The sequence below is a fragment of the Melospiza melodia genome, chromosome 29, assembly GCF_035770615.1.
Source record: "Melospiza melodia melodia isolate bMelMel2 chromosome 29, bMelMel2.pri, whole genome shotgun sequence".
In the NCBI taxonomy this organism is placed as follows: domain Eukaryota; kingdom Metazoa; phylum Chordata; class Aves; order Passeriformes; family Passerellidae; genus Melospiza; species Melospiza melodia.
Window position 1 is genome coordinate 222561 of NC_086222.1, and position 14840 is coordinate 237400.

At 53.8% G+C, this 14840-nt stretch overlaps 1 protein-coding gene across 2 annotated transcripts in view; it reads right to left on the reverse strand.

The window, feature by feature from the left end:
* BCL9L (BCL9 like) overlaps positions 1-13175 on the reverse strand; it is a 47409-nt gene extending 34234 nt beyond the window's left edge. For both annotated transcript variants that reach the window (XM_063178508.1, XM_063178507.1), the window contains exon 1: positions 13091-13175. The gene's annotated coding sequence lies outside the window, so the exon portion shown is untranslated. The remainder of the gene's footprint in view (positions 1-13090) is intronic.
* Positions 13176-14840: the final 1665 nt, after the last annotated feature.

Genomic DNA, 14840 nt, shown 5'->3' on the forward strand with positions numbered 1-14840 from the left:
AACTGCCTTTACAGTCAAAGCTGCAGAATCCTCTTTCATCCTCCACCATCCCTTCTGACTAATCTACATACCTCAGCCCTCCTTCTGGGCATGCCCTGAGATCACAGACAGGCATTGTCTTCATGCTCCCAGCTACTGCTTCACTGGTTTCAGGAGAAAGGACTTTGCTACGCTTTTCATGCCCACTTCATTAAATCCTGCTCCATCCCTCCCAGCTCCTCTGCTCCTCTGCTCTCCAGAGAAGTCCCCAGGCTAGAAGCATACAAGATGCAACCAGAGCATCTTGGCAACTGTGGCTTAGAGGACTGCCTGTGCTTGCGGTAAAGGCTACTGCCATACCTTGTGGTGCCAAACGCTGATACCTGCAGATGGGAACCCGGTGCAGCAGCACTGAGAGACTGAACCCACAAAAATGCTGCTTTGGCAGGGGCTTCCTACTGCCAAGATGGCAGAATTACCAAGCCTGGGGGTTACTCTCAGGAGACAGAAACCCACAGCCCTGTGGCCATCTACATCCAAGGAGCACATCGTCCCATTACTTGGCCAGAGCAGAAAGAAACAAAAGCTCCCGTCCCCTGGAAGGGGCTGCATGAATACCTGCAATAGTGAGCTTTGCCTCCCTTGGCTGCACGTGACATACTCAAGCCAGACACCGGCCCAAAGCATCCAGCTCTGGCACCAGGGCGACAGTTCACAGCTGCCCTACCCACATCTGCTCCAGTCAAACAGCTCCAAGCTTTTTGCCCCAGACTCCATGCCTGCCTCAGGCCCCAGGCGCTGGCTGGAGCCCTGCCAAAGACAGGGCTGCCTGTTTGAATCTCAAGCCAGAACCCGGTAAGAATCACCTTTAATAAGCCTTTCTCCTCCATCAGGCACCCTGATTCTTTTTTCAGCTGAGGTCTTGTGAAGCAGAAGGCTGCTTGGAGCCAAGCCAGCACCGGGGAAACCACCATTTCAAGGTCCTGCGAAGGTGTCTGCAAGAGCAGAAGGAGCCTTGGTGGGGCGTGCAGGAGTGATGCAAAGAGCAGGCTGTTTGCTGGGAAGCTGCTGCTGCCTGCCAGGAGGCAGTGGGGGAGGAGGCAGCAGATGTCCGCAGACAGCGCTTGCCGAGAGCCTGCAGCGCTCCAGCCCAGCGAGGGGAGGAAGGCAGCGGCTGGTGCCACTGCTGCCGCACTCTGATGGAACAGGACAAACACCACAGGCTCCGCCGAGAAAGCTTATGCTGCTTTTCTCTCCAATAACCACTACTTCAGCGACGGGAAATGGGAGTCCTGGCACCTCAGCTGGGGTTAGAGAAAGGATGACTGCTGAGAGACCTCAAATGCAGGAGGAAAAATCCCTGTCATGAAACTGCAAGACCCTTCTTGTCCCGGAAGCAGTGGCAGCTGCAAACCCCAGCACAGCTGCTGTGCTGGGGCCAAGTGTGTCTAAGGCTGGGCGAAGGCAGTGTGCCACAGCCCGTGAGCTGCCTTTACTCCTGGCGTACACAACAGCTGGACACTCACAGTGAGAGCCCAGACAAGTGCCTACGGGGAGATGCACAGCAGAAAGAGGAAGAGAGACAAGCTCTGGCTAGAGCCCCCTCTTTGAGCACTGGAGCCAAAAAGGAACACCCCTTTCCCCCCTTTTGCAAACGGAGGACACTGAACAAGGCCACCAGTGCCGTGGCAGCCAGCCAGTGAGCCCAATCCCAGCCACACTGCTTTTGTTGTGAGTATGAGTTGCCGGTGAGGCTCCAAGTCAGTCCACGTGGTTCTCATTTCCTGCCTCTGGGTAGGGAAGGTTGGGTTTCTCCCCATCCCACAGCAGTGAGGCTGACCAGAGGAGCTCTACAACCAGAAGCTACCTTGCAACTACCCCTCTCCCATGGGTTCTGTCCTGAACCCAAGATGTGGTCAGCCAAGCAGCATTGGGCCTGACAAGTCATATGGTGCTGGGGAGCAGCACCTTAGAAAATTGGTCCCTTGGCACTGGGACCTCCAAAGGCAGTGGCAGGTCCCAGGCAAACCATCCTACCATCAGAGAGTATCCTGTGACTACAAGACTCTCGCTCAATTGCTGCCCAGACTGTTCAATGGGACCTGAAGACTCCCAGAAAAATTGGCATTTACCCATTTCAGACTGAGAGGGATTGACTTCACCCAGAGGACTATCTTTGGCTCATTAAGCAATACCATCCACAGGCTTATTCAGTTCAAATCAAATCACTCCTGGGTTCCTCCTACAGCATACTGAGATGCAGTCTGGCACTTGGGTCCACTTGAGTCCTCTTAAAATAAAAATTAATTGATATGCAAATCAGACAAGGCATTAGACTAGTCTACTGGCCAAGGGCAATGCACAGATTCCTCAGTGTTCCAATGCTACAATCCCAGCTCCCCCACACTCCTCCTCCTTTCCGAGCCCAGGGTCAGCCATTAGCCACGGCTCACCAAAGCAGGGAGGACTCACAGACACACACCTGGTGTGCAAAATGTGGCCTGGATGCCACATGTTCTCGAGCCAGGTCCCAGCTCTGCCTCATCCCCTGCCTGACCATCTGCATGTCATGTCTGGCAGAAGCACTGCTGGGCTCTCACCTGATGCTGAGCCACTCGCACAGGATTTGAGTCAAAGTATGGGCACATTAGTATCCGTGCCCAGTGGGGAGGCAAGGAGGCAGCAAGAGAAGTGAGGGCCTGATTTCCTGGACTGTTTGCTACTGGGATTCTCCTATAGTTTCCAAGAAAGATCAACTCTTTGCATACCCCTGGTTGCTTTTCCAAAAAACTGCAAACAGCCACCACAGCTCCAGCCACTGGACCACCCACAGACAGAAAAGCCACAGATCACACAGTGAAAGAGCAGCCACCCAAAATGCTCAGGACCAGGTCTTGGAGGAAGGACAGTGCCAAAACACGACAATTACTCTTGGATATGGTCACCTCTTCTTTCTCCCCTTCCAACTAACTAACCACCAGCCACAGTTACCCTCTTCTGCAGTCTTGTTTCAACCAGAGGCTGGGCAAAGCAATTAACTTCTCCATCTGGTTGCAGCGAGATGAATACAAACGTCATCACCCACACAGGAATCAGCGGCCCTGAGCAGTGTCAACATCGTCCCTTTCCAGACAAGAGCTCGGAAAATGGCACTGCCAGCATCGGCCTCAGAAACAGAAACCCCAGGATGGCTGGTTTGCTCCTCTGCTGTTAAACCCACTGTGGACCTTCAGGGGCCCCTCCAAGGACCTGTAGGGAATTCTGGGGAAAGGACTTATCAACGGCAGCGTATTATTGCAACAGCATCAGAAAAATGCCTGGGGCCCTTAAACTAGGGTGGAAAAAAAAAGGACAACTAAACCCTACTAATATAAGGAATACATCTTAATCAGACTAGGACTTTGTGAAATTAATTTTGATTAAAAAGCATAATAAACTACATTATAAACATTTGCCACCAGTAGCTGAGTCTCTGAATATACTGAAATCACAAGGTGGGGTGAGAAGCAATGGCTTACAGGTAAGGTCCTGACCACACCTTCCACAGGTGGAAAAATCACTCTTCTCATTAAAATAACACATCAGGGCTAAAATGATATAAAAATATTTGGAAATGGCTGGACACCTCTTTGCTGAAGCTCTGCTTTAGGCAAAGTAACTTCTTTTATCAACAAGATGTTTACAATTTCAACTCATGAAACTGACTTTTAAAGAGCAAAAATAGGTCTGGGTTTTGGAAAGGCTTTTATTTGCTTTGATTTATTTTTCTTTCTTTTCTTTTTTTTTTTTTTTTTTTTTTTTTTTTTCCCCTAAGAGGATGAGAAGCAAAAACTCACATTGAATTCTCCAATGGAGGTAGGCAGTCTAGGCAGATAATTACTGAACCTCTGACCCGTAAAAATATTTTGGAAGAGATGCCACAGACTGAAGCACAGTCATGCCCCTGCACTTACCTATGCTTCTTTTGGGTTTGTACTGTTCTAACAGCAAGGAAGACAAGCAGGGCTTGGTCTTTCCTTTCCTAGGGTCAAATTCACATGAAACAGGATTCCCCACTGAAAATTAGGAAACTAAAGGGTACAAAAACCACCCAACTCAGCCATTCTAAACCATATATGTGCAGATAGCATCACAAACATAAATAACAATAAACTATTTAACTATTTTTTCAATAGTCTCCCCAGTAGCTTCCCACACGTTTTGAAATCTGAGAACAATCTGGGCTAAGAGAAGCTCATCACTGCAAGATACCAACAGGATGGCCACACTCATAATTCCCAGCAGCAGAGTGAAGGTGCTTGGCCTCTCCTGTCAAATACAATCTCAGCTTCTGCACATGAGTCCCAAGAAAGGAAAGGGGATATATCACTCATTTCCCAGGTGCAGGAGGGGACACAGCTATGATGAGGTGCTTTTTCTCCTGGCCAAAATAGCAGAAAGCAGGGGATGGGTAGGGCAATGAAAAAGGGAGAGTAGGGCACAATTCTGGTGCCTGCACCCCACTCGCAGGGCTACCAGGCCTGCATAAGCTGCCAAATCAAATAGCTATCCAGAGCCACACTCCTGACAAGTGTAACAGGCAATGCCCTCAAAGCAGGACCAGTGTGAGGCTCCTTCCAGCCAGAGCCATCACTGCCCACGTCTGATGCTCATCCACAACGACTGGCAGCAGCTGACGCCTATGGATCGCACAGAAACCTCAATCCCTCCCACTGGAGAAGTTCCACAACTCCCCAGGCTGCTGAGATTTCACAGGCTCCAACCAAAACCCCCATCCCAGTCTCCATAGATGAGTTTTCACTGCTGGAAAGGGATCTGGGACACTGGGAGGACATGCAAGGAGGGTGGAAAGAAGTAGCCTGTACCCTTAGTACCTCTCCAGACAGAAGCACTTGTTGGGAGATCCATGACCTCACTGGTGGGCACTCCTGAAGGAAAACAGACAAATCCAAGGGCAGACTTCCAGCGCCTCGCCAAGGGGGAGTTTATCCAAAACACAGGGCTTCCTGCTCCCTTCTTAGCACCATCTTACAAATGGAAGACTTACAAACGCTAAGTCACCATTTATTTTGGGTCCTAGTTTCTCATACAAAGGGGAAAGTTACACTAGACTACCCCTCTTGGGTCAAACATTGTGCTGGCAGCACCTGCATTCCTTGCCCTATGCCCACAGTACCCTGCCTGGGCACGTGCTATCCCTGATAAGGAAACCACCAGCACAGCACCTGGTGGCAATCCCTCCCTCAAGCCTTGGGGACCAACACGCAGCTTGGCCACGTGGCCTGCGACCACAGTAGAAATAAAACCACCACCATTCAGAAAAAACATAATTAGCAAAGATTAAACAGCCAATGATGATGCTGGCATGTGGAGGGAAGACACAGACCACCATCTCCCTGCAGCAACGGAGTCAATGATTCTTGTGTCTGTGACGCATCTGCCAAGGTCTCGCCCCCACTGTGCCCAGTACAGGAAGATGCACCAACTCACCCTGATCACCAGAAAGCGTATATACTACCATATACAAAATCCTTCCTGTCTTCTCTTCCAAACTCATCTCGCCCTCTCTCAACTGGGACCCCCTCATAAAAGTAAGAAGAGACAGGCCTTTCCTGGCATTTCCTTTTTCTGAAAAGGCTGTAAAATTTTCCAAGCATAGCTAAAGCCAGAGCAAAGTTTGTCAGGAGCTCAGCTCGTTAGGCGGCTGCTCAAGGAGCCCCGCGGGAGGCTGCGTAATTCAAAACATCTTGGACCTTGGAAAAGAAAATAGAAACCAGGCTGCGAGAATGAGGGGGCAGCTCCAGCTCCAGTGTAACCCCTGCTCTGGGAGCGCCCCCACTGCAGAGCTCAAGCAGAGCTCCAGCCCCAGCAGAGGTGCTGCGGCCAGCCCAACGGAGCTGGCACCAGGCGGAGGAAATTCCAAGCCTGTTGCTTCTGGCACCCACACCGGGCCCTGGCTAGAACCTCGGCAACCTGGAAACCAGCTACTCAGCAATTTTCTTGCCATCCAGAGGACTCGGTCTGAACCACAGTTTCACTTCCCCCTCCCTGCCCAAGGGGCAGGGAACACCAGAGGGAAAGAAACATTTGCTCAAATGCCGTCGTGACCAAAGCCCCTTCAAACTGCTTTGCTCTGAGAGGACAGTCTTGAGCTGCTGCTATCGCCCCTGCGCCCCCCCCACTGAATCTGGGGGTGGACAGAGCAGAGGAAACTTGCTTGGACTAGCCCTAGGTCTCCCGGATTGCTTTTGCTCCTTGCCAGAGGAAAGTTCAAACAAGGCTGCACAGAGGCAGGACACAGGCAGCTTTCAGCCCAGCCTAACTGCCACGCTTGAGGCTCGCCTGTGGCTGGACCTGCTCCGTTCAGGCCCTGTCTGGCCCGATCCTCTGCTACAGATCAGTGCTGGAATAAATCCTGCCAAGGAAGTGCTGAAAGCTCCAGTGCTGCAGGGGTTTCCACAGCCTTGGCCAGCTTGATGTTGAGAAGAGTTGACCAGAGACGCAGCCGTTCTGCTAAGTTACTACCCTTCAGAGCCGCCCATCCAGTTCCTCCCCACCCTGAGCAGGGAGACCTACACTGTGGGTTGTTGGTACCCTTGCCTTTTATAAGCCAGCATCCGTTCCCAACTGCAGCCTTTCCAGAGGCCTGAAGCCCAGCATGGCAACAGAGCAAAGCAACAATCAATGCACCCACTGCTGGAGCCCCTGCCCATCTGAAGGAGAGTACAGCTATTCACTGATACACAGCTATTTAGCTGGATCTTTCTTCCAAAGAGTGTATTAAGATTTTACTTTCTATTAGGAATACAAATGCTTCAGAGTCCCTGCCTGCAGAACCAGGTAACTAACGCAGACTGATCAGACAGGTACCATGCCTTGGCTGGCAAGTCAAGGAAGACTGTTCATGAAGCAAACTTCAGCAGGGGATACACTGCAAGCAGAGGACTCCTAACATAAACCCTTAAGAGAAAGTTTGGTATGGCCTTCCAAACAAAGGCACATCATTCTTGGAGGGCAGCATTTCTTTGCAGGGTGAACAGAGGACCTCCTCGGAGTACCACAAGCTCCACTTGGTAGCCAAGGACAGAGTTTGCAACACTGCTGTAATCACACGAGCCACAGCTTTCTAACTTTAGCAGGGCAAATCTTGCTAGAAAACTCTAAGATGCACAGGGCATTGAAGATACTTCAAGAGAGGAGCTCCTGACCTCCATCTTCTCAGAAGAATAGAAAAACCCTGCTTATGTGTTGAACAGGAGGCTGAGACCCAGAGAGGCAAGAGAGTAGGAGTGATGAGCAGGAACTGGGAGTCCTAGCTTCTGTCCCTAGCTCTGCCACATATTCCCTTCCTGTCTTTGGTTAAGTCACTTCCTTTTGCTTTTCCTGCCAGCCTCTATTTTGGTGGTTAAAAAAAAAAAAAAGCAATCATTTGCTTCTGCAGAGTGTTTAAAACCTCTTCTGTCCTGTGACAGGGCAGAAGATTGCTGCAGCCAGAGGCTGCGAGACATCCAGCACGCAGGAGCCATGCTGCTCACACAAACCCCAGCAGAGCCTGGCATTTCCTGTGCTTACATTTTGAGAAGCACAGAATCTGTAAACAGTCAGTGCCACAGTGCATCTTCTACACAAACCATATCCTGGCCCATTTCCTCTTCTCAACCACAGGACTAGGAGCTGAGCAAGGAAAAAGTAAGCTGCTCAGCTGACCTGTGACAGAAAGAGCAGTGCAACTGAACACAGCATTGCTCTGGACAGCACACCTTGCAAGGAGGTGGCTGTTAATCCAGTAGCAGCCAGGATGGGGAGGATCCAGCAATACCAGAGGCAGGGTTAAAAGGGAAAAAAAAAATACCACAAAATACAACTGCAAAAAACCAACCCAACCAGCACCCTAAAGAAGCACAATGGTGCAGACGTGCCTGAGGAGCACAGCCCTCCTGCTCCCTAGCAGATCTATCCTGTGGCCTCCCACATACTTTGGGAAGAAAGAAGACAAGTAGGCATAGGCAGGAACAAGGAGCACTCTGTTGTTTTGCTCAGTATTTCAGTCCATCTCTCACTCAGGAGGAGCTCTGCTTTGCTTTCCAAGTCTCGCCCTCTCTGGCATGGATCACAAACCTGGCTTCTGGCCCAGAACTTGGCTCCAGCAGCGCTCATCACCAAACAGGGTGACGCCCCACCTCTGGGCACAGTGCACAGCACAGTCCTAAAGCCATCTTGAGGCTATTACCCCAGCATCAGAGGAGGCTCCCCATTATACCCCAGCTGGGATTCCAGGCATCCTGAGCCGCAGCTGAAAAACCCAACACTCAAACATAGCTCCAGCTCTTTGGGGGAAGAAAAACCCAGCATCAAAGTACCGTTTTCTCTAGTGGCTCCAGCTGAAGCTGCCAGACAATCTGCCTGCATTGGACAAATCCTGTCTCCCAAAGATACCCAGGCATAGCTTGCATGTTCCTCTGCCTGGAGCTGCCCAGAAAGATACAGCAGGATGATGCCAGGTGAAGGCATTGCCCTCCCATCACAGGAAGTGGAAAAGGGACTGGAAACCACAGCCCGATGCACCCATCTGACAATTCAGCAAGGATACCAGGATACAGGGAAGCCACCTGTGCCCAGACCACCTCTTGATAAAGAGCTGAGCCAGTGGGAAGCAGGCTTCATTGCACTGAGTGTGCCTAGCATGGACACACACTCAGCGAGAGCAGAGCAGGTTCTCGTTTCCCTCTTGAGGGCACTGCAGCCCATTATCCTCACACTGGTTTCTCCAGTGCAGGGTTGCAGCTGGCATCAAGACAACCCTGCTTGTTTTGGAGTCATATTGTCTTAGATGGCCCATCTCACGCCTTGGAAGAGGGGCAGCAGCAGGTCCGGCCCCAAGCAAGCAGGACTTGGAGCCAGTCAGGATGCCCAACAGCAGCACACCCACTTCCAAGGCTTGGTAGAGGCTTCAGATAGCCATGCCAAGACAACCCATGCTCCATCTTCCTGCCATGCCATGGCCCAGGCTTCCCTGGGCACCAAGTGCTGATCTGCTGGCCAAGGATGCAGGCAGCGAGCAGGACTCCTGTCTCTCCATAGCGTGGCTTTCTCTTAAATCAGAAGCAAGTACCAGTGACACTAACTGCTTCCCCCACAGTATCTCCTGCTGAGTATAACCCTGTGGCAACTGCAAATGCCATCAGGAACTGGTCCCAATTAGAACAAATCCATCACCCTATCCACCTTTGAGTTTCATAGAAGTTCAGGTAGGAAGAAAACAAAAACAGTTCCCTGTTCCCAGGAAAGGGTCTGGTGCTGAGCCGATGACCTGAAACAGGCACCACAGAAGAAGGAAGGGTGCCTCTCCTTCACGCCATGTGATTTGGCTGGTGCTGCCTCCTCAGGAGAGGCTGATGAAGTGCAAAATACAGCAACAGAAACCATGCCCACCAATCTCCAGTAACAGCTCCTGGGTACCTTCCTCTCAGGGCTGCCAGAGGTGCTGAAGAAAGGAAGCCAAACCAAAGCAGCAAAGACTGGCCCAGTGGAAATCAGCACACAACTTCAAAATAGAAGTCAGGAAGAACTGAGGAATATCACTGTGGCCATCCTCACAATCTGCACCACACAGAGCTGCTGAAGATGCACAACTGAGAAGCAAAGTACTCACGACACTTCCTAGGGCCCTTGCTCCAAGACGGGTGCATTTTTCCACAGCTTCAGTGCTATGAGAAACCTCATAGGGTAACTAAATCTCATGGAGATCAACTACATAAAGTCAGAATCCACAGCTCCCACCACCCTCTGGAAACACAGGACCACACATGAGATCACCAGAGAATGCATTTGCCAGTCAAAATCTGCCTGGGAGCAAAGGAGAGCTGACTGACACCAAGTCCTGACCTGCACTAGATTCTGATTTTCCAGAAGAGTCATGCTGGCAATCCTCCTTTTACTTCACTGATACAGCTTAAATAATACTGACAAAATATTGCTGCATCTGTACATCATATTGCTATGATATCTCTACCCTGTATTATATTATATATCCATGCATCTACATACCACATTTCCTGTTAAAAATGTCAAAAGTAATCAAACACAGCTCAAAGTCTCCTATGTGCCCTCTCCCACCCCCAATCCAGGGCACTGGCATGATCCTGGGTCTCAGCCAAAAGAGCAACAGTACAAGGAAAATTACATTTTCAGAGCAAGCTCTAGGCTTCTGCCTGGCTCAGGCTGTTGGGGGACAGCAGACAACCCTGGGAGGAGGCAGTGACAGAAGCTCAGGAGCAGGCTCACAGGTAGAACAGACTGCTGATGCATTCTCAGACAGGAACAGCAAACTTGTGCTTTTCCACATGGCGCTTATTCTCCCAGAAGAGACCGACTTGAGAGATGTGTCAGGCAGGGTATTTAAAACTGGATGGAGCCCTAAGGAATTAAGCACTGGAAGCCAGCCTGTGCCATCTCCAGGAAATTACTAGACCTGAGCAGATTAAAACCCATTACAGCAGCACATCTGGACATCCGAGGAACACAAACACATCCTCAAGTACTTTGACCGCTAAGAACTTTCCCTCCTAGCAGCAGCAAAGCCTAATGCAAGGCAAGGAAGCAAGGTGACTGTTGAAAGTTCTGATGCCAGTTCTGAACCGGACACTGTACTGACAAGAGACGGGGGTAAAAGAGAGAGAAAACAATCATATACACCTATTCTGGGACCCTGAAACAAACTGGAGAGTAACAAAGAGCAACATCTCTACAGCAGTAAGAAACAGCCACTGGTCAGGACCCAGCTGGTGCTCCCCACAGAGGGAACCAAGAGCCTCCTCTCCAGCTATCCCTCCTTTCCACATCCCTCCACAGAGCAAGCGCTGACAGAAGGAAAAGCACTCACAGTGTTCAGCAGGAATGAACAGCAGGGGACAGAAGAAAAAGCAATGTTTTTTTTCTCCCCAGAACAGCAAGTATAGAGGACATGATGCCAGCTGGGTTGACAACTTGACAGAAAAGTGAAAGGCTGAGTTGAGCTTGGACCTCAGAAACTCCAGGCCAGTATGAGTGAAGTCCACAGCTCATGGGCTGGAGTCTAAAGTGAAACTAAAGCGCACTGGAATTAGCCTGGAACTAAAGTGCAACTCCAGCACATCCTTGGCAGCTGCCTGGAGCAGCATAGCCCAGTGAGCTTGCTATGTCCAGTTTTGTGATGGCCCAGTTGCTTCATGCAGCTGTCTGTGCCCTCTGTCACAGTGGCCAGAGAGCCACCTTCCAACAGCAAGATGCAAAAGGCCTTAAAAGTACAAAACAACTATTTTACTTTCTTCAACTGAACAACAAATGTGGTTTCTCGTTTCTAAGTAGGCTTTCCTTTAGCTGCTGCCTGTTTATTTCTTTGCACTGGCAGGGATCTGGAAAGAGGAAATGGACTTTCAGGGGAGGGAGACACAGTAATACCTAAAACACTGCACCACGGAAAACACCATGAAATGGATTTTCTAGGTAATGAGGATGCAGGTCAGGGTGGTAAGGAACAACCACCTGCTCGGCTAAAATGGCAACACACATATTAAAAAACAAACAAAAAGGTTCTTCACCACTTAGGTTATGTATGCTCTGGCAAAACTCCCAATGGAACAGACAGCTGATGCAGAGACAGCACACTGATACTCTCATCTTTCCACCAAGGAGAATCAGGCAGCAACATCGACCTGGCCATTTCTGCACTGCTTCCAGCCTTGGGTATTACATACCCACGTGTGGTGGCAGCCAGCATTATCACAGGCACCAGAGTCAAAGGAGGTCTTGATTCAGCACCAACACACCCTTGCCAAGTGACCTTGGGCAAATCACTTCCTCGGTGACTCACTGTTCTTATCCCTCCTGCCACCAAAGTAGCAACGCAAGGCACACACACAGCCCCTGTATGTGACTGATGGATGGAAGGAGCTGCATGTCATTACTGCATGCCTGGCATGAAACTGCATTTCAGCAGGGTAATGAGTGGTAGCCACATTCGCAGAACAGATCCTGCAGGTCAAGAGTACACACTAAGGCTCACGTAGCATCACTCTGCAGCCGAAGGTGCATGGCTGGCCTCTGTGCCACGCCGTTGGCAGCCCTTTGCCTGGCAGAGCCGGGACACAACCGTACGCTGCCGCAGCCTGACACTCTGTCAAACGGAGCTGCCCCCAAGGCGTGCAGACGCTGCCACACACAACAACACAACAGCCTGCCTTGTCATGTAGCATTACTTATGTGTTCAGATATGCATCCTTCTCGCATTTCTATTCCAGCAAGAACGGGGCTGGAACAAGTTCATCACCTGCTACAGTACACGTCCCTAATACAATGCAGGGGAGTTTTGTTACATTGATTCCTTTCTGTGCCCAAGAAGAATACGCATGTACAGGTGGTGTTTCTCTCTTTTTCGTCCAAGCTGACCGCACGCCTGATTTATCTCAACAGGGAACAGAAGCCTATCGAGTAGAATACTGCAAATAGAGGGGACAGGTCTCTCCTGACAGTTAGGATGGTCCCTGACAGGAGTGTTTGTTTAAACTCTTCGTGAAACGTGGCAAGTTCCCATCCTCCCTGGGGCTTTAATAGCACCGAAAACGTCTTGCAAAGTGCAGACCCGCTCCGGTAAAAACAGACCGAACTCGATTAAGTTCTCTGCACCAGAGAAAAGCCCCAGACGAGGCACTTTTGTCCGCGAGGAATCGCCTGCGGCCGCAGCAATAGGTGACAAGGACCTGGGAAGAGCGGTCCCCGAGACGTGAGAGCGAATCGGGCAGGGTCCCGCGGAGCAGGGGCAATGTCCAAGGCAAGCGGGAGCGCTGACAGCTCATCCCCAGCCGGCCGGACTCGGCGGGTAGGCCGAGCCGAGGCCGGCGCCGTCCCCCCGCCAAGTTATCGCCGCCCCCGGCAGCTACGGAACGGCGGCTAGCCCGGAGCCCCCGGCTCGCTCGGACGGCGGCTCCCGGCCGCCGCTCCGGCCGGATGACAGCCCCGAGGCGGGCCCGGCTGCGCGGAGCAAGGGGTCGATGCGGGGGCGGCGCGGAGCCCCGGCTCCCCCCCGGGGCGGAACAATGGGACGGCGGCTGCCCGGGCCTGGCGGGGCACTCACCTCGGCGGCGGCGGAGCGGCTCAGGGTAGGCCGGGAGAGCCCGCCGGGGCGGCGCGGCGCGGCTCCGCGGGCTGCTGGGGGCCGGCCAGCGGCGCGGGGCCGGCGGCGCGGGCCGCGCTCATGGCTCGGCCGCCCGCCGCAGGGCGCGGGGTCGGGGCCGCTGCCGGCGGCTCCCCCCGCCCCGCCGCGCCGCTCCTCCCGCCCACCGAGCCGGCGGCTCCAGCCCGCGCCCGCCGGCGGGGGTGGGCGTCCGGCCGCGGCGAGCCCCGGCTGCCCGCCCGGCCCCGGGCCGCGGACGGCTTCCCCGCGCTGCGGCGGGCGGCCGGGCGCGGGCGGCGGGGAGCGGAGCCGGCGGGCGCGGCGGCCCGGGCGCGGGCGGGGGCGCCGTGGCGAGGGCGAGGCGCTGCGGGCCGAGTGCTCCTTTCTCCGCCGGAGCCTGAATAATCATTTGGAGAAACAGGATCATTCACTTTCCTCCGAGCCGGAGCCAGGCGCTGCCCTGTCAAAATAAAAGCCCCGCGCGCCGATTAACCGCTTCCTGGTCGCGGGCGCCCCGCCGGCCGCCCAGCGGCACCGCCCGCGACCGGCACCGCCGCCGGGGACCGGGATCGGCACCGCCGCCCATTCCGGGCCTCCCGCGACGAGTGGCCGGCGCCCCGCGAGTGGCCGTCCAGGTGTCGCACACCCACGAGTCGCACAGACATGTACGCGATGGCACACGGGTCTCAGCATTGCCGGGACCTGCAGAATTGCATCCCACTCCTCCCCGCGACAGCACGGGGACTGCTCCTACTGAGCATCCTTCTGCCTTTTATCATCCGAAACACCCGTTCTGCTCAGGCCGACACCTTGCGAGTCCTGCTCTCGAGCCTCACTGTGCCGGGGAGGTCCCACACCTGATCCCATCTTTGCTGCATCTCCCAGAGCAGACTTCGATGATCCTTGTGGGTCACTTCCAACTCAGAATATTTTGTAATTTTACACACAAGGCACAAGGACTGGCTCCGGCCCTTGAGAAGAGCAGCATGTTATTATTTTTACCAACAAGTTTTCCAGGCATTAACCACCCTCCTGCCCTGAGCAACAGACTCCACGGACGGGAGCCACACAGTGCACATGCATACCAGACTGTGGAGGCAGCCTGCCCGCTCCTGGGCGATGCCACCAACATCCTAACCAGGACGTGTCGCTTTCCTGCCTGAAGCGCACCAGCCGCTCAGGAGCGGGGCTGGGAGGAGAGGGCTGGAGGCGGGGACCACTTGCCAGCGTCCCCAGAGTTGCAGTGCTCGAGGTGATGTGGGGACAAACAATCCAGCTCCACTGACGGGAGGCAGCGGCCTCGGTTGAAAATTAACACAAGACTCGCCCCTGTGCTCACACCCGCAGCGCCCGAACCGGGGCGAGGAGGGAACGGCGGCCGTGGGGGACGGGGGACAAGGGGGGTGTCAGCCCCCAGAGCCGGGGGCGTCGCGCGGCAGCGCCCCCTGCCGGCGAGGGGCGAGAGCTCCCGGTGGGCCGGGGCAGCGAGCGCCCCGCCCGGCCCCGCCCCCTCCGGCCCCGCCCGCCCACTCCCGGCACGGGCGGCACCGGGGCTCCGCTCCCCACGGGCAGGCAGGCGGGGCTGCCGGCGGAACCCTGGCCCCGCCCACTCCCGGCACGGGCGGCACCGGGGCCCCGCTCCCCACGGGCAGGCAGGCGGGGCTGCCGGCGGAACCCTGGCCCCGCCCACTCCCGGCACGGGCGGCACCGG